Source organism: Canis lupus, chromosome 26 (assembly GCF_048164855.1).
Source record: "Canis lupus baileyi chromosome 26, mCanLup2.hap1, whole genome shotgun sequence".
NCBI classification, from domain to species: domain Eukaryota; kingdom Metazoa; phylum Chordata; class Mammalia; order Carnivora; family Canidae; genus Canis; species Canis lupus.
In genome coordinates this window covers 32,648,423-32,672,257 of record NC_132863.1, presented here as the reverse complement: position 1 = coordinate 32,672,257, position 23,835 = coordinate 32,648,423, and the positions used below count along the sequence as shown (strand labels likewise).

General features: G+C 41.0%; 1 protein-coding gene and 1 pseudogene across 13 annotated transcripts in view; one reads left to right on the top strand and one right to left on the bottom strand.

Annotated features, from left to right (window-relative positions):
- Positions 1-23,835, top strand: part of PTPRT (protein tyrosine phosphatase receptor type T) — a 1,036,563-nt gene that overhangs the window by 406,873 nt on the left and 605,855 nt on the right. The window lies entirely within an intron of this gene.
- Positions 20,890-21,667, bottom strand: LOC140617888 (transcription initiation factor TFIID subunit 9-like; annotated as a pseudogene).

Sequence of the window (23,835 nt, the reverse complement as noted above, 5' to 3'; positions counted from 1 at the left end):
TAAACTTGTCTCTCTTACCCCATACCCTGAGGAATAACACCTTGCTTGATGGGCACATGCAAAGACATCATGATGATTATAGGTGATGACCTGTTCCTATTTACTAAACACTTTATATGTATTACCTCATTTATTTTTCACAGCACCCTTTAATGCAGATACTACCCTATTGCCCTGTTAGTGTTGAAGACACTGAGGCTCAGAGAGAAGTAAATTGCCCCAGGGACCACAGGTGCAGACCTAATCCTTGCCTTCTGGCCAAGGTTTTTGAGAGAATTGGCCAACTTCCTTGCCACCCAGTTGGGACTGGGCTTGCAGTGACTGATGTCTGTTGGTTGGTTTCCTGCCTGTTTCTCCAGCTTAACCTTTTGGTCCTGGTCATAGGTTTGTGTTTCCATTCCTTTCACTTCAATGTGGTATCCCCCCAGAGAACTGTACTCATACCCTTTCGTGCTCCATGATCTCTCTGATTCCCTCCAGTCTCATTATTTTAATTATGACCAGGGAGGCTGATGACTCCCGCACCCACAGCTCTTGCTTAGACGGATCCAGTGAGCTCCCAATTAATTAGCTCCCAGAGATGTTCCTGTGGATGGCCACAGGCACCTCAAGTTCAAGATGTTCTTCTCGAATCTTTGATTTCCATTAATGGCCTGCCATTCATTTATCACTAATGCCGGAAAGAAGCCTGAGAGCCACCTTAGGTTACCACCTCTTCCTCAGTGCTTCCCCACTCCATCCCACACGTAACCCATCCAGATGGACCTGCCAGTTTATCAACTAAATGTTCCCTGATTAGATCTCTTCCCTCTTACTGTTATCATCACTGCATCCACTCCTGTCCATGCTCAACTGGACTCTGGCACCTCCTTTCCTGGCAGGGACACAAACTTTTAGTTTGGAATAGAATATAAATGCAGGAAAGGGCACAGATAATGACTCAGGATACTACTACAAATACCCTGATCAAGACACAGATGATATCTTGGATTGCTTCCTAGTCATTAATTTACCCCAAAGGGGGGGGGGTACCTTCTAGCAGAGTTTTTCCTGTTTTTGAATTTTATAGAAATGGGATCATAAAGTATGTATTTTTTTGTCTTGTTTCTTCCATTCAAGGTTATATTTGTGAGGTTCATCCATGTTATGTGTAGCAATAGTTCATTTTTTCACTCTTGAACAGTGTTAGAATATTCTAAAACATGCCCTTTCTGCTGATATACATCTAGGTTGTTTCCTATCTTAGCCATAATGGACCATGCTACTGTGAACATTATGTGTTTTTTTTTTTTTTTTTTTTGTAGTATTGGGCACTGATACTCTTGGGTGTATAACTGGCAGTGAAGTTGTTTTTTGGGCTAAATATGTATTGCCAGACAGTATTCTAATGTGACCTGTTAGTGTCATCAGTCTATTAATATTGGCCATTCTCCTAGATGTATGGTAATATATTGCTCATTGTGATTTTTAGATTTGCATTTTGCTGGTAACTGATGAGGTTGAGCACCTTTATGCATATTTTTTTTTGACAATTTAGATAACCTATTTTGTGAATTGTCTGTTCAAGTAGTTTGCCTTTTTTAAAAAAAATTATATATCTTACTGATTTGCAGGAGTTGTTTGTATTTATTTGATATAAGTCTTTGTTTGGTGTATGAATATATATATTTATATTGTAAATATCCTCTCCCATTCTGTGGCTTTCATTTTTTTACTTCATTAATAGTGTGTGTTATTGCATACAAGATAATAATTTTAAATGAAGTCCATTTATCTTTTCATTTGTTTATTTTTACTATGTTTAAGAAATAATTGTGTTCTACACTATCAAAAACATCACTGTCCTATGTTATCTGATAGAGGCCATATTATTTTGCATTTTACATGTAGATCAATGTAAGTCCTCTAAAATTGGTTTTTATAAGGTGTTCTATAAAGATCAGGGTTAATTTTATCCATATGAATGTCAGTTGACCTAGTACTATAATTAGAACTATTGTTTTTCTCCAATTCATTGTTGTTAAATTTTTGTGATATACCAGGTATCTATAAATGTATGGGTCCATTTCTGGATTCACCATCCTTTTCTGTTGGTCTGTTCATCTTGTCACTATTTTGATATCTCATTGTCTAGATTATTGAACTTTTATCAAAGTCTTAAAATCAATCCTACAACTCTGCTTTTTTTTTTTTAAACTCTGCTTTTTATATAAACAACAATGATGACAACAACAAATAGCAATTTTTTGTTTCCTCTTGTGTCTGTCAATTAGCTAGAGGTCAGCTGATCCCACACCTGAGTTCATCAATACAGCTGTACTCAAGTTGTAAGTCTCAACAGCTCAGATCTCTGCTTGCTTTTCATTCTGGGACTCAGGCTGGAGAAAGCAGCTCCCTAAGTGGGGGCAATGACAGATGTGCCGTAGGCAAACCCTACTTCACAGGCACTTAAAAAATAGACTTTATGATTTAGAGGAGTTTTAGGTTTGCAGCAGAACTAAAGGAGAGTAGAGAGAGTTCCTATAGACCCTTGCTTGACACATGTGCTCTTATTTATCAAGATTGTTTCTAGGTTCTTTATGTTTCATATAAATTATAGCATAAACACACCAATATTTAAGAAGACTTTTGGGATCCTGACCAAAATATACATTGAGTCTCTAGAGCAAGGGGAGAATCTATTCACTTTAAAATTGAATATTTTTATCTGCGAATATGGAATATCTCTTGATACATTTTTAAAATTTTAAACCAGTTTTTGGCAAAATTTTGAAGTTTTTTTTTTTTTGTTTGTTTGTTTTTTACTTTTTGGTTGTCTTTTTTGTGTGACATTATTTCTTTAAATATTTATTTCAGCCCCTTCTCCCTGTTCCATCTCTCTGAGTTGCCAAATATACATATATTAGACCATCCGATATCCTACAGGTTTGATTAAGCCTCTATTTTTCAGTAATTTCTGCTGTGCTGTTCCAATACCTATTGATCTGTTTTCCCATTCAGCAACCCTTTCTTCTGCAGTATCTGAACCGTTGCTAAGCCCAGAGTAAACGTTTTGTTTCCGATATGATACTTTTCAGTCATAGAGTTCAAATTCTTTCTTTTTTCTTCTTTTTCTTTTCTTTTCTTTCTTCCTTTCTTTTTTCTTTTTTTTTTTTTTTTACTTTCTGTTCCTCTGCTGATTCCTCTCCGTCCTCGCATTCTCTTTAAATTTCCTCTAACACCTTTAGTGCATTTGTAATAGTTATTTTAAAGTTCTTAACTGTAAATCGTAACATCTGAATCATCTTGAGGTCTGTTGTTTTGACTGTGTGAGTTTTTTTTTTTTCTCTCTTCCTGATTCTTCATGAAACAACTGTGGCTGATATGCTGTAGATAGTCTGGATTATGTCAATTTGCTTTCAAAGGTATTGAATTTTATCCCGTCAGGTAGCTAAATTACTGGCACATCATCTGGGAACTATCAGGGTTGTTTCTTCTTTGTTAGGATAACTCTGTTTTGGTTTCATCAGCTTACTGTGGAGTCCTTACTTTGAGATGTGATACTCAGTCCGTGACTTGTTCTTTCTGAGGTCTCAACTGAATCTCCACTGCAGCCAGACCACTATTCTGGTGTTTCTCAGCCCTTTACAACCTCTGGTATTTTTGTTCAGCTCTCAGCCGTATATTAACTACTCTCTTCTATACCTTCCAGAGTTTTGCCTTGCATGTGTGCAGGCTAGCAATCATCCAGAGATTAGCAGGAAATTTCCACATGTACGCTGGCACCCAGCCCCTCTGGCAGCTGCCCAAACTCCAGTTTTACCTTCTCAGTTCAGCGAGACCACCATGCTCGGATTGGGCTCCACTTCCCAGTACTCTGGAATCTAGAACCACCCCTGTTCCCACCAGGACCTTCATTGGTCTATCTGAAATATTTCCCTGAGGACATTGAGTAGAGTAAGAGCTACAAGTCAGGTAATAGATCCAAGGCACCTTCCAGGGTGTAGTCTTGCCTTTGCTCTACTCCATGTGATACTTAGAACTCTAGAATGATAAAGCTGAAAGGAAGGTGACCTGCAGCATCTCCTATTCCATAGCCCTTGTTGAACCAGGGGAGAAACTGAGGCCCTGAGAGGGTAGGAGGCTTACCCAACAGTCTCATGGGGAATGATAACTCTGTCTAGATCCCAGTTCTGCTTACTCCTTTCAATGTCTCCTTTCTCTTATACTTAAATATAATTTTTTTTTTCAGAATTCGAAAGGAAATGTTAGAGAAACTCACAGTTACATTTTAGGTATATGGTGAAATTTTGAAGAGCAGGGAATGATAGGAAGGCAGAGAGTACAGTGCATATTAGGAAAAAAGACATTCTGTCCGTGAGAAGTGTTTGGGTACTGGGCTTCAGGAAGAAGATACTTGAGCTTTTCAATCTTTAGAACCTGTACTCAAGAATTTTCTTGTTTCTTATTTGTTAGCTGGTGGCAGTTAAAAAAAATTTTTTTTAATGTTATTCCTTATTTTTTGGAGGTAATATATTTAATATAATTTATAAATTATATAAATATAATATAAAGGAGAGTAGAGATAACCTATTTTGTGAATTGTCTGTTCAAGTAGAACTAAAGACTTGAGATCCACCAATAATAATAATAATTATTAATTATTCTCAATAATTTATATAAATTATATAAATATAATATATAAATTATATTAAATATTTAATATATTTAACTGGTCCAAAAATCAAAAGACATGAATATATATTGAAAATTTGTCCTTTTTACTTTTTTTTTAAAAGATTTTATTTATTTATTCGTGAGAGACACAGAGAGGCAGGGAGAGAAGCAGGATCCCTGTGGGGAGTCTGATGTGGGACTCAATCCTAGGACCCCAGGATCACAACCTGAGATGCTCAGCCATTTAGCCACCCACGTGCCCCACGTCCTTTTACCTCTTATCTCAGTCAGACATTTCTCTTCCCTAGAGATTATCAGTATTACTGTTATCTTGTATATCTTTCCAGAGGTGTCTTATGTGCAGATTAATCAAATTCCCGTGCTTTCTCTCACATAAATTGGAGCCTATTACACAAGCTCTTTTAAGTCTTACACTTTTTTTTTCCTACCACTTAATGGATCTTAGGTATCTTTCTGTATTTGGACATAAAGAACTTCCTCTTTTTTTTTCTCATAGCTCCAGGGTGTTCCATTGTATGGATGTACCATCATTTATTTAACTGGTTGCTGTGGATGAGCATTTGGATTGCTTCCAGTCTCTTGCTATGAGACAATACCACAATGAAGAACCCTGTGCAAACTTCATTTCATTATGTGACTGTATCCTTAGTATAATTTTCTAGGCCTGGGGTTGCTGAACATTTTTAACTTTGATAGATATTGCCAAAGTATTCTCTATAGGGGTTGTGCTGTTTTACATGCCTGTCAGTGATGTGTGCGAGCTGGTGTCAGTTTTGACAGTTGTATTTTCAAGCTAGAAATCGCCTTATATATTACCTTTTCTTTTTCCCTGGTGCTACAGATAGAGATTCGGGGGCTCACACCACTAAGGTTATTCTGATAGTCATTTGCAGAGGTGAGCCTGAATCCTGGTGCTGTCACTGCTCAGCCTGAATGGTCTGTAGGACCCCAGGATGCCCAGATGTGGACTGTTCTTAGAAAAGCATGTCATCTCACTCTACATCCTCAGGTCATTAGATCAGTGTAGAGAATCTGACTCTTAGTACTTAAAGCTCTCAGTTGGGACTTCTTTTCCAGGCTGCAGTGTGATGTGTGCTTCTCTTAAAATAAGGGTTAATTTATCCACTGGCAAATCAGCTATGGCCTTGGAAAAACTAAGCTGACATCGAGGCTGGCCAGAATGCACAATTGGATCCTGCAGGATTTGGTGAAAAGAGGCCATCTTGGCACCTGAGTGATAGGAGCCTCTCCAGGGGGAAAAGAGATGTCATTCAGAGTCTTTAACAATATCCCTGTTTCAGTCAAATGCCCTCACCTTGCACTTGGTGTCTCCCTCATCATCTATGACTCATTTGTCCAGGTAAAGAGAAGCACATTATGCTCCTCATTTTGAAGTGGGACTCTTGTCAACATCCTGCCTTTACTTGAGTAAGATGTTGGATTATCCAGGCATCAAGGAATAGAGGAACATTTGCCCAGTGGATTTGAGTCATGGGCTCTGGAGTCAGGCCCCTTGAACTTGAATCTCAGTCCTGTCATTAGGACTTAGCAGGTATGTGAACTCAAGCCAATTGTCTCCTCTCCCAGCTTCTTTTTATCCACTTGTAAAAGGGAGAGGGTGGCATTAACCCTACAAGATAAAATGTGTGCTAGGTAATGCTGCAGTAACAACTTCACATTTCAGAGGCTGCAAACAGCAAGGTTTATGTTTTATTCATATTTCTTGGCCACTGGAGGTTGATGGGGGCTTTTCTCTACACTGTCCTCTTCTCTGAGACCCAAGATGATAGAGCAGTTCCCATCTGGAACCTTGTTGGTGACTGTGACAGAGGAAAAGAATGTAGAAAGTGTACAGAATCTTACAGGTATTTTTTTAAATATTTTATTTATTAGAGAGTGTGTGAGGCCATGAGTAGGGGAAGGAACAGGGGGAGAAGCTCCCGGCTGAGGGCCTCCATCCCAGGACCCTGAGATCATGACCTGAGCTGAAGGCAGACACTTAACAGACTGAGCTACCCAGGTGCCCCTGGCTCTTAAAGTTTCTATCTGGACCTTGTAAGTGAGGAAAGTGTGGGTCCTGCCAACCACCTTGGGCCCTTTATGCAGATATGTTTTTAGCTACATGGACAGATTTGTCTGTTGCTTCCCCTTGGGCAAGGGAGGTGAATGATAGCAGGGAAACCTTATGTGGAATTTCCAGAGGAAAGAGTCATTTGTGACTCTTGATGATACAATAATTTAAGAAATTACCTCTGTGCAATGGAATTTTATGAAATCTTGGCCTTGGTTCTTCTATGGCCTTCTCTTTAAAGTAGCTTGAGCTCCTGCGATACTGTGCTCACTGTAAAACCTTATACTGGTTTGTTTCTCATGGTCTGGAGGCAGGAACAATCTTGTTCTTTTATAGTTTTTTAAATTCTTAAAATTATATAAGAAAAATAAAGACAGCTTTGAATCTCACTCAGTCTTGTCACCCTAGCACATCCAAAGTCACTTTTTTTTTTAAATGCACATGTATGTGTTTGGCAGAGATGCTATCAGATGAGGATACCGTACCATGTTTATTTCATATATTTTTAGGTTACTGTTATGTTACCTGTAATTTGTGTTTTCCTTTGTGGCCTTTGACATATTTATATTTAACAATTGTAGACAGCAAGTGTCCTTGTCTGTATTGGTTTTCTGTTGCTGTTTGACAAATTACCACAAATTTAGCAGCTTTAGGACAATGAGTGATTATCTTAGAGTTCTGCAGGTCAGAAGCCTGAGCCTCAGGGTATCATAAGGCTGATATCAAGGTCTTAGTGGACTGAATTCTCATTTGGGGAACAATCTGCTTCCCAATTCACTTCTGTTTGTTGAATTCTGTTCCTCATAGTGGTGGATCTCAAGTCTGCATTTCTTTTCTGGCTGTCCACCGGGAGCCACTCTCAGCTTTTAGAGGCTACTGCATTCATTGTCACATATCCTCTTCCATCTTCAAAGTCAACAATGATGATTCCCTTTGTGCCAAAACCCTCTTGCAGTTCAAGTCTCCTTCACCAGGAAGAGTCTCATCTCTTTTAAGGGCTCATCTCATCAGTTTAGGTCTACTCATGATAATCTCCCTTGCTTAGGGTCTGGAGTGCCATATGACATAACCTGCTTAACACCCAAGAAACACAGGGCATTAACACCAGGGAATGAGGGTGTAGAGAGACACTTAGCATCTTTCCTACCACACCACCACCTGTTACAATTGTATTCTTCTTCACTAAAGATGGAGTGTGGTAAAATGACAGAAGTGTGCACTCTGACTTGTGTTGGTGGGGCTGTGCTCCCTCTGAAACCTGTACAGAAATCCCTCATTGCCTCTTTGGTGCCCTGGCTGCTGATCTTGGCAGTTCCTTGGCTTGTGGATCTATCACTCCAGTCCTCCATTTTCAGATGATGTTCTTCATGTCTCATTATGTCTTCATGTGGCTGTCGTCTTTTCTTAAAATTTTATTTATTTATTTGAGAGAGTGAGGGAAAAGGAGAAGCAGATTCTCTGCTGAGCAGGGAGCCTGATGCAGATCTTGATCCCAGGATTCCAGGATCATGACCTGAGCTAAAGACAGACACTTCACGTACTGAGCCACCTAGGTGCCCCTCATGTGTCTGTCTTCTTACAAGGCCACCAGTCATACTGAATTAGGACCCACTCTACACCAGTATGACTACTCTTCTTAACTAGTTACATCCACAACAGCCCTGTTCTTACATAAGAAGGCATTCTGAACTACAAGGTTAGGATTTCAGAATAGTCTTTTGGAAGACAGTTCAACTCATAACAGCAATGTTCTTTATTTGTCTTTTTTAGGCTGTTTCAGGATTTTATATGGTAGATAATCTTGTGATGGTCGTTGTTGACTATGAAATAGTTTCATCCTTCATTGTTTCCTTATGGTGCGGTTCTTGAATTGAGATCTCTGGACAGAAATTCTTTCCAATGGATGAAGATCCAATTTCATAAGATGACTATGTGCCAGGCATTGAGGTAGATATGTGCCTGTGTGTTTTATTGTGTCTTTCCAGACATGAGCAATGTTTCCTAAGTGAAGATACTAGTTGCAGAAAGAAACTTTGGTCAGATGTACATATCCAGTGTATCTGTAAGTCAAGGGCCAGCAAGAAAAGCACAAACTCTAGATATTTGAAACAGAAGGAATTCAATGTAGGGAATTGGTTAAAAGAAGAGCCAACTCTGAGATTAACAATGATTTGAAGCTACTATCATCTCTGGGCTGTATGGTCACAAGATGGAGACCATGTTATTGGATTTCACGGTTTGGGGTGACTGTAAAGAAGCTGGAACTCTGATGGAGACTCCAGAAGGGACTTGAGGTGCTACAAGGCCACTGTCTGGGTCAGAAGGAGGGAGAGGGAGAGAGATCTAGGCATGTGTATATCTGGAATACATAGAAATAGACATGCTCCAGACTCTCCCTTCCTTCTACCCTCTTATCTCCTTTGACTGCATCTTACTGGTCAAATAAGAAGCCTGCTGACAACAGGAGCTTGGGAAACTTGTTCTTACTCTTCACCTCTCACACCCAACCACTTGCCTGTTACACAGAGCAAGGTCATGGAATCTATCTGATGACAAATGGCCTAGGATCATCCTAGTTATAGCATTAAAAGTAATTATAATAGCATGATCATATTAATATCTATAGTTTCCTACATGTTGATTATTACTGTGTCCTGGCCACTGTAGAAATTCTCAACTGACCTTTTGTCATTTAATCCTCACAATAACTCCATGAGTTAGATACTATTGAAACTCCTATATCATAGTTGGATAAACCAAGGCTTAAAGAGGTTAAACATTTTTCCCAAAGTCATCCAGTTAATAAGTAGAATCTGGACTCATATCTAGTTCTATCTGACCTCCCAGCCATTGTTCAGATGCTGGTGACATTCAGTTAAAATACTACTTGTATATTTAACCTAATACATAACTAAAGGCAGGATAGGGAGAATGTGACTATCAGACTTGATTCCCAGAAGACCCTTTGGCCATGAACCCATGAGCAGACTGGGCCTCCAATTTGGAGCAACAACCACCTATCACTGACTGTAGTTTTATTCCCTAGTTGTATCTCAGCCTTGGTTCTTCCAGGTATCTAAGGAGCTTGGAAGAGTGAGTAGACATGAGAGAAGCCAGGGTTGCCATGAGGATTGCATTCAGTGAGGTGAGGTAATGAGGAAGTGCTCTATCAATCATGGAGCATACTGCAAATGACAAGTGATACTATTCTAACAGACCAAAGCCTTCATTTCCAGAAGGACTTTGATTTGGACATTATCATTTTGAATATTATTTGAAATATGGCAATAATTGAATAGAAAAAAACGTTTGGCTCAGTGCAGGAAAATGAATAGCCAGTGTATAGACCTTCTCTTCTGTTTTGGCCCCTGCACCGAACATTGCACACCTTTTTCCTTCAAAGAGCTTTGTGCGTGGTGAGGGATGGCTGCAAAGGATGAACATAATTACAGTTCATGGTGACGTGCGCCGTGGTCAGTGTACGTACAGCATGGGGAGGTGATGGAGAGGATTGAGGATCTATTTACTCCATTTGGAGCCAGAAGAGACTTCCTAAACCAGGTCTCCTGGAGAGAGAAGGGACAGGCTTTCTAGGTAACAGGATCTGCATGCTGCAGGTGCGAAGGCCTGCAATGGTATTTAGTGTGCTGTGGCCTACGGTGGGATGTGGCAGTGGAAGTGAATCCAACCTGATTGTGGAGAGCATTCCATGTTGGGCCAAGGCAGTGGAACTTTTTCTTTGAGGTATCATTGCCTCCCATCTGCAAGGTGCTCTGTGATTTACAGTGGACATACTTATAGTTGACAAGTTGCATTTGTGACTCACTATGGGGAGTGAGCGGGCACACCATGGAGAGCCTTGGGGAGGTCTCATTGAGATGGCATTAGAAGGGCTTACTGTAGAATTTTGGTTTGGTTGGATGATTCTGGGGAGGATCCAAGGCAGTAGACGTTTGTGAAATCTGCCAGGATGTGGGGGCAGTTCTCTGATTGGATATTTAAATAAGTTTAATCTAGATGGACGTAATGCTAGAGCAGGATGAAAGAATATAATTGGTAGAGGTGAAACAGCCTCACATGAGCAAGGAGAGGGGGATGTGTGTTTTGTGGTTTGCATTGTGGCTTTGTTTTTTGTCTTCCTTAGAAAAAAAATTATGAAGCAGTCTTGTTCTGCCTCACTTCATCCATGGTTCCATGGTCTGGTTTTGTTTGTGAGATTGTTTAAGCCAACCAGACAACAAAATGGCCTGGCTAGGAGTGCCAGGCCAGCCTCCAGCAACCTCACGTCCTATCTGATGGTACTAGACCAGCTCCTAGATGTCAGGGACTGCTCTTCTCTTTTTTGGAAGGTAGTAGGGAGCCCCAGAGAGCAGGGCAGGTAAAGGTCTCATGTGCTTTTGCAGAGCTTCTTCAGGAAGATGTGGTATCTCTAGGGTCAACTCTTCCTTGGATTCACTATGGCCTTGGATGAATTCCTTCCCTCTTTGAGATGAGCTTTTCCTTCTAGTAAGTGGAAGGAGTGAGAATGGATGGTCTCTGAGCTTCCTTCCCCAAGGGCTGAGATCTCATGAATCTCCTTCTGAGAAATCATAGGTACGTGGGTTCTAGTGAGAAAAGCAGAGACGGGAGCATCAGTTGGACTATGAGGACTCTGTTGCTTGGCTCACTGCACACAGCTCTCCCTGCACAGCCAAGACCGCTTGGGTGAAGCAGTAGGTATGATGGACTTGTATTACTTGCCTCTCAACTTCCATTTGCCCCATTCCTGGTAATAATTTCTCTTCTCCTCTCCCCTCCCCATCCATTCCCTACCCTGCCCTTCCCTTCCACCTCTGTGTCTCTCTCTTTTGATTTTTTTTTTTCTTAATCAGTAAGGGTTTATAGAAATGAGTAGTCAGAGAACAGGTCTCCCAGGCTTCCAGAGTGGGCCATTTAGGGCTCAAACAGTGGTTCCATGCATTCCAGCTTCTTGCTTTCTTCCTGTCTCTCCTTCCATAATGTTCCCATTCTTTGGCCCCACTGGTTAGATGAAGGTTGCAGCAGTGCTAATCCTACCTTTTTCTCTTGATGGATAAGCAAACTACTTCTGACTGCCAGTGGGAGATTTGGGTCATGTGCCCATCCCTGAACCATCCCTGAACCATCCCTGAACCATCCCTGAACCATGGAGGTGGGAGCATGGATATGCTAATTGAGTTTAAAGTACCCTGAAAGGTTCATTCAGCGACTGAATCGAGGCCCACTCCTGGAGTTGATGGCAGGTCAGATTGCAGATGTGAGAAAGAGGTCTCCAAGAAAAATTCAAGATAGTGCTTAGCCAGAAGCATTGTGAATTCCAGTGGGGAAGCCAAAGTAAAATTAGGGGTTAATCTCTCCTCTGGGATATTAATTGTGGTTAGCAGAGCCTTAGATGTTCTGAGATGCCCACAGGCCCCAGCACTGCTAGTGTCTTTCTCAGGGCTTTTGACTGAACATCTCTCTGCTCTCTCTTGGTATCCATTCCCTCTTTTGTTTGATGGGAATGGAACATTGCTGTCTCAGCTCTCTCAGGCTGTGTGTCTTTATCCTGCTCTTCAAGGGCTGTATGTTCACACAGGATAGTCCTCCAAGGGGGCTGGAAGCCCTTTGTTCACTGAGACACTGCACACTGGATCTGTGGGGTGGTCATTGTGTTAGGGGAGCTCTCATGAGGTGAAGGATGGAGAACACTCAGGACTCTGGAAGTGAGTGAATTTTTACACTGACTTCTTAAAGCTTTTGCAGTGAGGTGTGGCTTGCCTTCCTTACAACCTTGGACTCTGCTGTTTCTTCACTCTTCACATTGATCCCTGGGGATGGTGATGGGAATGAGGCACTGGGAAGATGAACATGAACATCGCCTCCTGTGTCCAGCAACATGAATACTGTCAAGATAGCTCAGAAAATAACTGCTGCAATAAGGCCACCATTATAGAGTCACAAATAGCGGAAGGCAAAGAAACTATGCTTGAAGTTCTACAGCGCTCCAGACGAGGGTGGGAGTGTCTCACTGTGGGCTCCATGGGCCGTGCCCAGTGGGGAGAGAATGTAGTGGGCAGATGTGGGAGTTGAGAGTGTGAGCATTCGTGACAAGCGCGAAGTGGCTAAAACAGGAAGTCCTGGGACTGGCAGAGGTTGGGGTGGGGGATGGAGGAACCTCAGTGATGTGAAGCTGCACACGCAGTCCTGTTCCATCTTTGCCCCTTTGCTCAGTGGCCTTGGACAGATCTCTCTGAATCTCAGTGTCCACATCTGTAAAATGGGGAGAATGCACTCCGGTGTCTCTGGCAGATCCACATTCTCTAGTCTCTGCAGGACTCTTCACTCCTGCCCTGTCTCCATCTTTGTTGATACAGCCTCAGAGCCCTGATTTCACCATGACTGGCCCCGGGTGTGACTGCGGCCCTAGACATTTCCTACCCAAACCCCAGATCCCTTTGTTCCTTCTGGGGACTCTCATCTCCCCATCATCTTGGTTCTCTGAACTCTGTGAGGGTGAACAAGTTCTAGAGCCTCAGTGAAGGGTGGTCTCTGAGCCTGGAATCTGTGGACTGAACAGGGTCCTGCTATTACACACATCCTGGCATTTTCTAAGTAACTTCATTACACATCCCACGGCGGCACCAATCAGGACTGACTAATCCAACGCTGTGTGGGCTACTGACGCCTCCTGTGCCAGCAGCAACCTTTGCTGCCTCATTCTGATTCTGGTTTGGATAATTTACCTTGCAGCTCCAGGATTTTCTCCGGAATGAGCAGGGATGACTCATATTATCGCCCTAAAACCCCATGGAAATGTATGGCCCCTCGCTTGCTTCCCAGTGTGATAAATCTGATTATAACTTGTAGATGGCCACTCGTGGCTGTGCCGTGGTTTAAAATGCACCGAAAGATTCATTCAGCTAAATCGAAGTTGTCAGGTGGATTGCCAGAGGGAGTTCTTGTTGCAGACACAAGTTGTGTTACGTCTCCTGTAGCCTCGTGGCGGCTTTCAAATTGCTGCTAGGAAATAAATCCATTCATCAGTATGGACCGCCCCGACGCACTCTGCTAGGCTGTGGGCTCCTTGAAGGCACAGTGTGTATTTTCATCCCTCATCTGCCTTCTCATGTCTGGTGTCATACGCCCTTAATGATCGATTCTTTTTTTAATTTTTTTCATTTTAATATTAAATTCTTTAAAAAATAGAATTGCCAATTAACACAGATGGAAATGACCTCTGAGAGCACTCCTTACAGGCCCTTGATGAGAGTCCTAGGGCCCAGCGAGGGATGGTGATATCTCCCAGGTCACACAGCAAGACTGCTTAAGAGAGCTGGAAGTGAACCCTGGCTCCTGAGGCTCCGTCTGGGACTCTGGGGCTCTTTTGTGCTTCTCCTGGCAGCTCCTGTCAGTGAAGGGTGCTAGGAATTCCATTTGGGTTTTATTCTACTGTTTTACAGTCTCTTCTGAGTAATAAGGTTGGCTTGTTTAATAAGTTCAGCTTCAAAGTAGGTCAGGGATTTTATTTCTGTGCATGGGCCATTAGCATTCTTAAGTGAGAACACATTTTTTTTTTTTTTTTAACTGAGAAAATATCCTCTCTGTAGATGAGATGCTCCACGTCTGCCCATTTCCTAAGCTGTGTCAGATCCTTTTAGAGCACAAAGCCTCTGTGAGGGGGCCCTCCAGGCTTCTCAGTGGAGGCTGAGACCAGATGGGAGGGACAGGACGGGAACCATGTGAAGTCAGAAGAGCAAGGTGATATCTGAAGCCTTCTCAAGCTGGTGGTCACATTGTATGTTTTGTTTTGTCAGAGCGAATTTTCTGAGAAACCCCAAACACTAGTTGAGAGGGTCGAACACTGTGTCGAGAAATCTCTCAAATCTCTTGGGACTCTAGTGCCTTCCCACATCTGGTCAACCCAATGGCCAAGCTGATGGAAGGGAATCAGGGCCTAGATCTTGCTGCTGTTGTCAGGGAGAAGGATCAGGACATGCCCAGGTGGGGAGGTGGGGAGGGGGAGAAGGATAAGATGACACCTAATCTATTTAGGGCTGCTCCTGAGGGTAATATCAATTGTACATTTTTAGCAGTGACCTGAATTATTTCATGAGCTCACTCCATAGTCAATTGCCTTTAACCTAAATGGGGCTGGTAACACAATAAAAGAAAAATGGTTTCTGTTCACAATTCCTGTTTGAGGCACCATCTTTGACACGGTTAAGGCTGCAGGACTGTGATTGGATACATCCATGCCTTGCAGCGGCTCTATTGTAGGGGGGGAAAAAGGCATGGACATAAACAGCCAGGAATGTAGATGATGGTGGGCTGCTTAGACACCCAGCAGCATTTTCAACACATGTGTCTGTTCCATGCCCCCTCTCTCAATCTCTTTCCTTTATCTATTCTCTTACTTAACACTTCTGCTTTTAAAAAAGATGTACTTTCCTTGATCTTTCAAATGAGAATATCATTATAATCATTATATTACTACAGTAAAAGGAAGTCTGATAGATTTCTAATGCAAGCTAAAGTACATCTTTGACTGTTAAACTGATTTATGGATCAATGCCCACTGGTGTGCACCTGATTTAATTGCACGTGTACCACTGGCATGTACCGCACTTTGGAAGATGTCAGGGAGGCTTTCCAAAGCAGGTGAAGTGTTAGCAGGGCCTTGAAGGATGATGGAACTCCCTGAGCAGTTGCATGATGATCATGAATAATCATAGTGATTTTGTGTAAATCCATGGGGTATCTCAGTGCACGAGGATTTGTATGGAGAAAGGGGATATAGAGTAAGAGGTGATGTCTTGGCTCCTTGGGACTGTGCTTTCTATTGATCTTTAAGTAGTTGGCTAGGAAAATCTCTTAAGATTGGATTTCTCTGCTGTCTCTCCCATTCACTGCTTAGATTTTGTGCATTAGCACCACAATTGTGAGTAAGTCAGCTGGCTTCCTCTATGCAGGGCTCTTTGTAAGCATTAGCACTCTTTTCAAGCCAGGAGGAGACAGGTGAGGAAGGCCATTCAATGATTCAGTCAGTCAGGTGGTCAGTCATGTGTTGTTTCCTTGCTACCTCCAATGCTGACATTGGAGACACAGAAACATGTACAAGATTACTAACTAAAGGGCAGGGTGGTTGAGGAATCACCCAGATGGTCTGAGTATTATGATTGTTCAGGAAGGTATTTTGGTGAATGAGATGAATGATGTAGCTCAGTGGTTCTCAAACTTGGCAGCACATTGGGAAAACCTGAAGCGTTTTTAAAAAATGCCAGTGTTAGGTCTTGCCCTAAAAATTCTGATCTGATTGGTAAAGGTTGGGAACTGGACATCAGTTGTTTTAGAACTTGTCCACATCGTTTTAATACACAGCTTTGTGCAAGAGATGGGTGCAACCACTAAAGATCTTTTTAGAGAGTGGCATAACCTAATCCAAAGGATCTTTAGTCAAGTGGTACGCAGCACCGTGTAGGAAATGGGCATGGCAGGACCCAGGCTGTTGGACACTTAGGTGTGGCTTCAGCCTAGTGCTCTCCAAGGGCTCCTGGGAGCTGCCAGCCCTGCAGAGGCTTCCCATTTTTTTTTTTTTAGAGGGGCTCATTTCATGCTTCTTGTCTGCAAAGGAACTGGTTACTTTAGCTTTTGAATTGACCGTGAGACACCAAAATGTTCTCACATCAACGTTCTGGGCAGAGCATCTACAGTTTGGGGTCAGTCTTGAGTACATCTTAACTGTTGAGAAACCTCACTGGGTTTTCCAATCAGGAACATGTGCAATTACATTTCCTTTCCTTCAGGGGTATCAAAGGAGGAGAGGAAATTCATGGCCCCATTTTAAGAGGACATAAAGGCCTCTAAGCCGGGAAGAGCTCCATAGGAACGATGCCCTTGGAGATCAGTTCTTTAAAAAGAAATGTTAATACCTTGGGAGGATTGCTACATTAAACCTGTTTGTCCTTTGGTATATGTGACTTTAATCAGATTGCTTTCCTGATTAAGATCTAGAAGAGGTTTTAGGCAAGGCCTTTTTTTAAGCTTTGTTATTACTTATATGTGTTTTTCTTCAATGAAAAATGATAGCAATTTTGCTGAGACCATCAATGTGCCCCACCGAATAGGCCAAGGTATATCTTGGTAGCAGGGCAAGCTTTCAAATTCACTTCTCGTTTTATTGCATATATGACTACAAAGGTGAGTTTTAAACCTTTTCCTTCATATTATACCACCACATTAAGAAATAAAGAGACGGATTTTAAGACTAGCTTCTCTTAGTAAATGATAATGTATGTGCTAGAACATTTGAATTCATGATTCTTTGGTGGAGACCCCTCTGTCCTGCCCTGTGGTCGTATCTGTGTTATGCTGAGTCCCATCTATGCAAACATCCATCGATAGTTTGTTGACAGTTTCTTCACCAGGTATCTTTTTTAAAGTAATTCCAAACTAATGCCTTTGTGTAGGTATCGCTGTCATATAATATATGGACTAAATATACAAAATGGCCAGATGTTAATTCCCTTATTTGCTTACCACTGCAAAATAAAAAGCACGGGGCTTACCAAGTGTTCGAACATGTCTTTAAGTGCATTAAAATGTCTCCTTTGAGGGCATTCTGCAGTTAAAATAGGCTGCCTCCTTTTATTTTTATCTCAGATAGTTTCCACCAAGCTTTCCTCAGTCTTCTCCTGGTTTGTGTGCTTTAATTTCAAAGGTGATTCTGAAACCGATCTTGAAGGAAGCTTTCAGCATTGTGTGTGTGTGCATTTGATTGTGCCTCTTTATATTACTTGTAGCCAAGACTTTCATGTTTAGTCACATCTAATATTCTTCCATATAAAGATTTTATTTATTTATTCAGGAGAGACACAGAGGCAGAGACACAGGCAGAGGGAGAAGCAGGCTCTCCATAGAGAGCCCTATGTGGGACTCGATCCTGGGACTCCAGGATCACGCCCTGAGCCCAAGGCAGACACCCGCTGAACCACCCAGGCATACCTTCCTCCACCTTTTAAAATTATTTATGGAATATGTATGTATAGTGTATTAGTCACATCTTACCCCCAAATGTGGTATCTTAAACCAGCAAGGATTTATTGTCTTGAAGACATGGGTTAGAGATTGTGGTGCTGCGTGATGGGGTGATTCTGGCTTGGAGGCTTTCAGAGGCTGAGTCTAGTCCACAGGAAGATCTGCTCCCAAGTTCGCACACTTACATGGCTGTTAGCAGCTTTCAGAAGATCCTCTTAAAAAATGACTCCCATGGCTATTGGCCTCAGAGCATCACTAGCTGTTGGCTGAAGATATCATTTCTTTGAGAATCTGTGGCTCTCCATAAGACAACTCACAACAGGATAGATAGGGGAGGGGGGAGGGAGGGAGGAAGGAAGAGGAGAGAAGAGGCAGGAAGGAAAGGGAAAGAGAAGGAGTAAAAGAGGAGAGAGTGGGGAGATGGGAAGGAGAGAGAGGGGAAGAGGGAGGGGAGGGAAAGGAGGAAGAGAAGGGGAGGAGGGAGTGCCGACGTGCACAGGGAGAGAGGTAGAGGGCAAGAAAGGTGGTAGTGTTTCTGTGACCTAATCTCATGTAATAGCATCATGTCACTTTTGCTATCTTCCTTTTGTTAGAAGTTAACAAGAGTTCTTTTCTTTCTTTCTTTCTTTCTTTCTTTCTTTCTTTCTTTCTTTCTTTCTTTCTTTCTTTTTCTTTCTTTTCTTTTCTTTTCTTTTCTTTTCTTTTCTTTTCTTTTCTTTTCTTTTCTTTTCTTTTCCCTTCCTTCCTTCCTTCCTTCCTTCCTTCCTTCCTTCCTTCCTTCCTTCCTTCCTTCCTTCCTTCCTTCCTTCTTGATTTTATTTATTCATGAGCGACACAGAGAGAGAGAGAGAGAGAGGCAGATACACAGGCAGAGGGAGAAGCAGGCTCCATCTCCATGCAGGGAGCCTGATGTGGGACTTGATCCCAGGCCTCCAGGATCACACCCTGGGCTGAAGGTGGTGCTTAACCTCTGAGCCACCCAGGCTGCCCTTCTTCTTCTTCTTTTTTTTTTTTTTTTTTTTTTTAAGATTTTATCTTCTAGCCTACTTTCAAGGAGTCAGGGTCACACAAGAGCACAGAATACCAGAAGAGTGAAGCATTAGGGGCTGTTTTAGAGACTATCCATTGTAATTGGGGGTCTTCAAACATCACCAAAAAGTGATGGTCGTTTGCAGATATGGTTCAAGATCTTTTGGCATACTAGATACCAAGTTTTTGCTCTTTGCAGCTCTATAATAAAAAAAAAGTCTCATGTTAAATATGAGTATATCTTACGTGTTCCAGATTGACAGCTGCTTAATAATGAACCACTGATTGAATTTGAGGTAACACTGCCATCTTCTTCCCTGTCAAGTCCACTGAAGAGATTCTGAAGGACAGTGTCGGGTTGGATACATGCCTCTCAGGTTGTAGGTTCTGAATTTTACTGTCTTACATCTTTTTAATAGTTTGGAGCATATGCTTCCTATTTCCCATTTTTAAGCAACTATCCATCATCCTGATTGAAAACATAATTTTAAAAGTATTATGCTTCTAAAAAATAAATGAAGAGTGCCACTAAAACTTGCAAAACAAAACAGACATATTTTTCAGCATTTCTGTGTTACTGAAAAATGCTCTATAGCAGGAAATAGAACCAAATAGAGTTATATGTTTGCCAACTGAATGTTTGATTGAACACGATTTTTTTCAGGAACCTGAACTGATTTGTGAGTACTGATGAATTTGAGTATAGTAAAAAGTAAAAAAAAAAAAAAAATGCACACAGACTTAACACAGAAGGCATGATTTATAACTAGGAAAATGGATGAATTGAACCTTGTCAAAATTAAAACTTTTGCTCTGTGAAAGCTCATGTGAAGAGAATGAAAAGACAGGCTATAGAGTGGGAACAAATATTCATAACCACATATGTGACAAAGGACTAGTATCTAGAGTATATAAAGAGTTCTTAAAACTCAACACTCAATAGCAGAAAAACAACAACAAAACCAACCAAACAAACAACAGTAATTCAATTAGAAAATAGGTAAAAGTTATGAGCAGACATTTCATTGAAGAGGATATACAGATGGCAGATAAATACACGAAAGGATGTTTAATACCAGTAGTCATTAGGGGAGTGCAAATTTAAAACCACAATGAGGTGTCACTACATACCAGAATGGCTAAAACAAAATGATAACACCAAGTTTTAGTGAGGATGCAGAGAACTCCGATCACTCATTCATTGATGGTGGGAATTATAAGATAGTATGGCCCTCTGGAATGCAGTTTAGCAGCTCCATATTCCGCAGGATCTAGCAGTTGCACTCCTGGACATTTATTCCAGAGAGAGGAAAACTCTTAGTTACACAAAATCTGTATAACCGCAGTTGTCCATAGAAGCTTTGTTTTGTAGTAGCTAAAAACTGAAACAGCCTAGATGTTTCCTTACCACGTGAATAGAATGGTTATACCATGGTACCTCGTACCATGGAATCCTACTCAGCAATAAAAAATGGATTATGGCTTTGTGCCACCACCTAGTTGTATTTTCAGGGAATTATACTGAGTGAAAGAAGCCAGTCCTCAGATATTATTGTCATTTTTTAAATGTCAAAATTTTATTTTATTTTATTTTATTTTATTTTATTTTATTTTATTTTATTTTATTTTATTTTATTTTATTTTTTATTTATTTATTTTTTAAATGTCAAAATTTTAGAAATGGAGAATGGACTCCTGATTCCCTGGGGTTGAGGATGGGGTGGGGAGAGTGAGGAGGGAGATGGGTATGGTTATAAAGGAACAACATGAGGGCTCCCTGTAGTGGTGGAAATGTGCCATGTCTTGACTTAATCGGTGTCAACATCTTGGTTGTGATATTGCATGATAGATTTTTTTTTGATGAGTGACTTTATTTTTTATACTTAAAGACTGATGAAAAACCATTGCTAATCCTATTAAAAAAATCCAACATCTCAATTGGAAAAGATCACTGTATTTACTTATTAAATATCATTTAAGTTTTTTATGACATAATGTGTAAACACCTAGCATATATATATATTTTCAGTTTGGTGGGTTCAAGACTGAGTGTACAAGTTATAAGCATCAGGGCTATATTACAAATTAGCGTAGTCATCATTGTCATCATCATCATCTTCATCATCATCTTCATCTTGTTTTCTTTTTAATGCATCTGATGCTTCATTGGCAGTATTTGGTGATGACCACCATGTTAGTGGTAATAAGCTTGTTTTGGGACCCAATTAATGATGGATTAATCAGAATATTCTGAATGGCAATATTGCAGGAATTGATGCTTTTACAGCTGGGGACTATGAGGTAGGCATCTGTACTGTAAACCTTTGCCCTGTGAGGGACATTGGAGTCCCTACTTCAGGTGACACAGACATGGTTTGTGGGGTTGGTGTGCCAAGTGTGGGAGTACTTGGCTTGCTAGTAACTGAGCCAACACTTAACCACAGAGCCATTATTCTTTCCACAGAAGTAGATGCCTTTTTTGGTAAAAACTTAAGTCTATAGTTTGGAGCAAACAGTATATATCAGGTGGTAATCTAGGGCCTGAATATGGCTCAATTATTGCCTTGCAGTATCTAATAAAAAAAATCTTTTGGGGGAGGAGATTTAAAAGACTGATCAGCACAACACGGGATTACCAGTTGCACGTCATCTGCATCAGCAGTAGTTTTCTTAGCATGGCTTGAATAAATTTTTGTATCATCTAAAATTGTAGTCACATATCAGAAGGCAAACTCCAACATCTGATTTATAACTCTTGGCTCATATTCTGTAAACCCCGTATCTTTTCAGGATTTGTACTATCATCTGTGCATCTTTCAGCATGTTCTTGGGAGAAGCCATCTTGCCAGACTCCATGGTTGGACTTCTCGAGCCAAATCACCCACATGAATGTATTTCAGTCCTGATCTTGATGCAAGTTCTTTGCCTAGCATGCTTTTGCAACCCTTGTATATCTGGGAGCAGGATATTTGGAAGCAACAGGATCCTCACCCTTGCATGATAGTTTTTTTTTTAAATTTATTTATTTACTTTAGGGACGGGGCGGGGAGAGAGTGGGTAAACAGGCAAGCAAGTTGGCAGGGAGGGGCAGAGAGGGAAGGGAAAAGAATCTTAAGCAAGCTCCGCATTGAACACGGAGCCTGATGCAAAGTTTAATCTCATGACCCTGAGATCATGACCTGAGCCTAAACCAAGAGTCATATGCTTAACTGACTGAGCCACCCAGGCATGTATGTCCCTTGCACATGAAGCTATCATTGAGGAAGCTTAGTAAAAGATACTTAGGATCTATTTTTTCTTAGAGCTGGTATAAGTCTATAATTATCCAAAATAGTTAATAAAAAAATTAATATTGATGTTTAAAGTGGCAACCTGGGTTCTCAACCTGAACCAAGGGGGCCTTTCTGGGCAGGGATGAGCAGCCCCTCTTCTGAGGTAGAGTGCTCTGTTCAAGATTTCTTATACTACTGGGTTTTCTATAATATCAAGCTACCAATTCTTATGACTCCTCTCTACTCTCAAAATATTCTTCACTCCAAGCTTTAATGAAAAAAAAAATCAGATTGCCTGACAGCAGAAGAGGATTCTTCTTTTGACTTTTGAGTTGACTCATTCATTCAACAAATACTTATGAAGTAAGTATTTACTGTGCACCAAGGATCAAGGCAGGTACTGTGAATAAGGTAGTGATAAATATATAAGTGGTCTCTGCCCTTGTGGTGATTACATTCTAGTGGGGAAGACTGGCATGAGCAGTCACACAAAATGTAACTGCTCTGAAGAATCCTGTCTGAGAGCATGGGGAGGGAGGTCAGGAAGTAAGGTTTGAGCTGAGCTGTGGAGAGTGAACTAGGTGAACAGGAAGAAGAGAAAACAGTATGGGCAAAGGCCCTGAGGTAGAGAGGATCACAACACGTTAGGAATATTTGAAAACAGATCTGTGTGTCTGGAGCCTACGAGAAGACCAGTAGCAGGAGATGAAGCTGAAGAAGCAGGCAGGGGCCCTATCACTCATGGCACTCATGGTGTTTGAGGCCACGTGATGGAATGTAGTTGGTACTTTAGGAAGATCAGGGTAATATGGGCTACAAGGTGGAGAATAGATCTGAAGAGGGTAGAAGTAGAAGCAGGGTTAGAAAGGCCTATGCATATTGTGCGAATGGATGATTTAAAGCTATTTCCTTTTTGTTGATTGAAATATAACGTACAGGATGGCAAAGTACATTGACTTTAATATATGAAAGTGTGTTAAACTTGTTTTTGATTTTCATAATTTGAGATTCTGTGGGATTTTTTCCATACATAATCGTATCATCTATGAATAATGAGAGCTTTATTACTTCCTTCCCAATCCTTGTGTTTTTTAGGCCTTTTTCTTGCCCCATTGCAGTGGCTCAGGCATCCAGGAAAACTAGACTAGGGGGAAAGTATTGATTGTGATGTTAGACTCTGCTTTGGTTTCTTGCTATCAGATTAAAGAATTTGCCCTTCTTAGTTTGTTAAAAGTTGTGGCATGGTTAGATACCGACTTTCATCAAATGCTTCGTTGGCATTTCCTGGGATTGTTGAATGATTTTTATCTTTCAGTCTGTTAATATGATGAGTTATACTGGTTAATTTTCTAATATTAAACTGTTCTTGCAGTCCTGGAATAAACCCAGTGTGGTCACGATCTATTACTCATTTTATGTATCACTGGATTTGGTTTGCTAATATACTGTGTAGACTTTTTATCTCTCTGTTTATGAGAGAGATTGGCCTAGAAATTTCTTTTCTTGTGATATCTTTGTAAGGTCTTGGCATGACAGTTATCCTAGGCTTGTCAAATGAGTTTGGAAGTATCTCTTCTGTATTCTGTGAAAGAATTTGTGTAAAGATGGTATTCCCTTGAAACCTTTTATGCATGTAAAAACTCAAGCTTATTTTACCTTCTATCTTCAAGTAGAGTTTTGTCCCAGGAAGGCATTCTGTCTAAAAATTCTGTCACTTTGTCGATACCCTCAGAGGTTGCTCTGTGTCTTTTT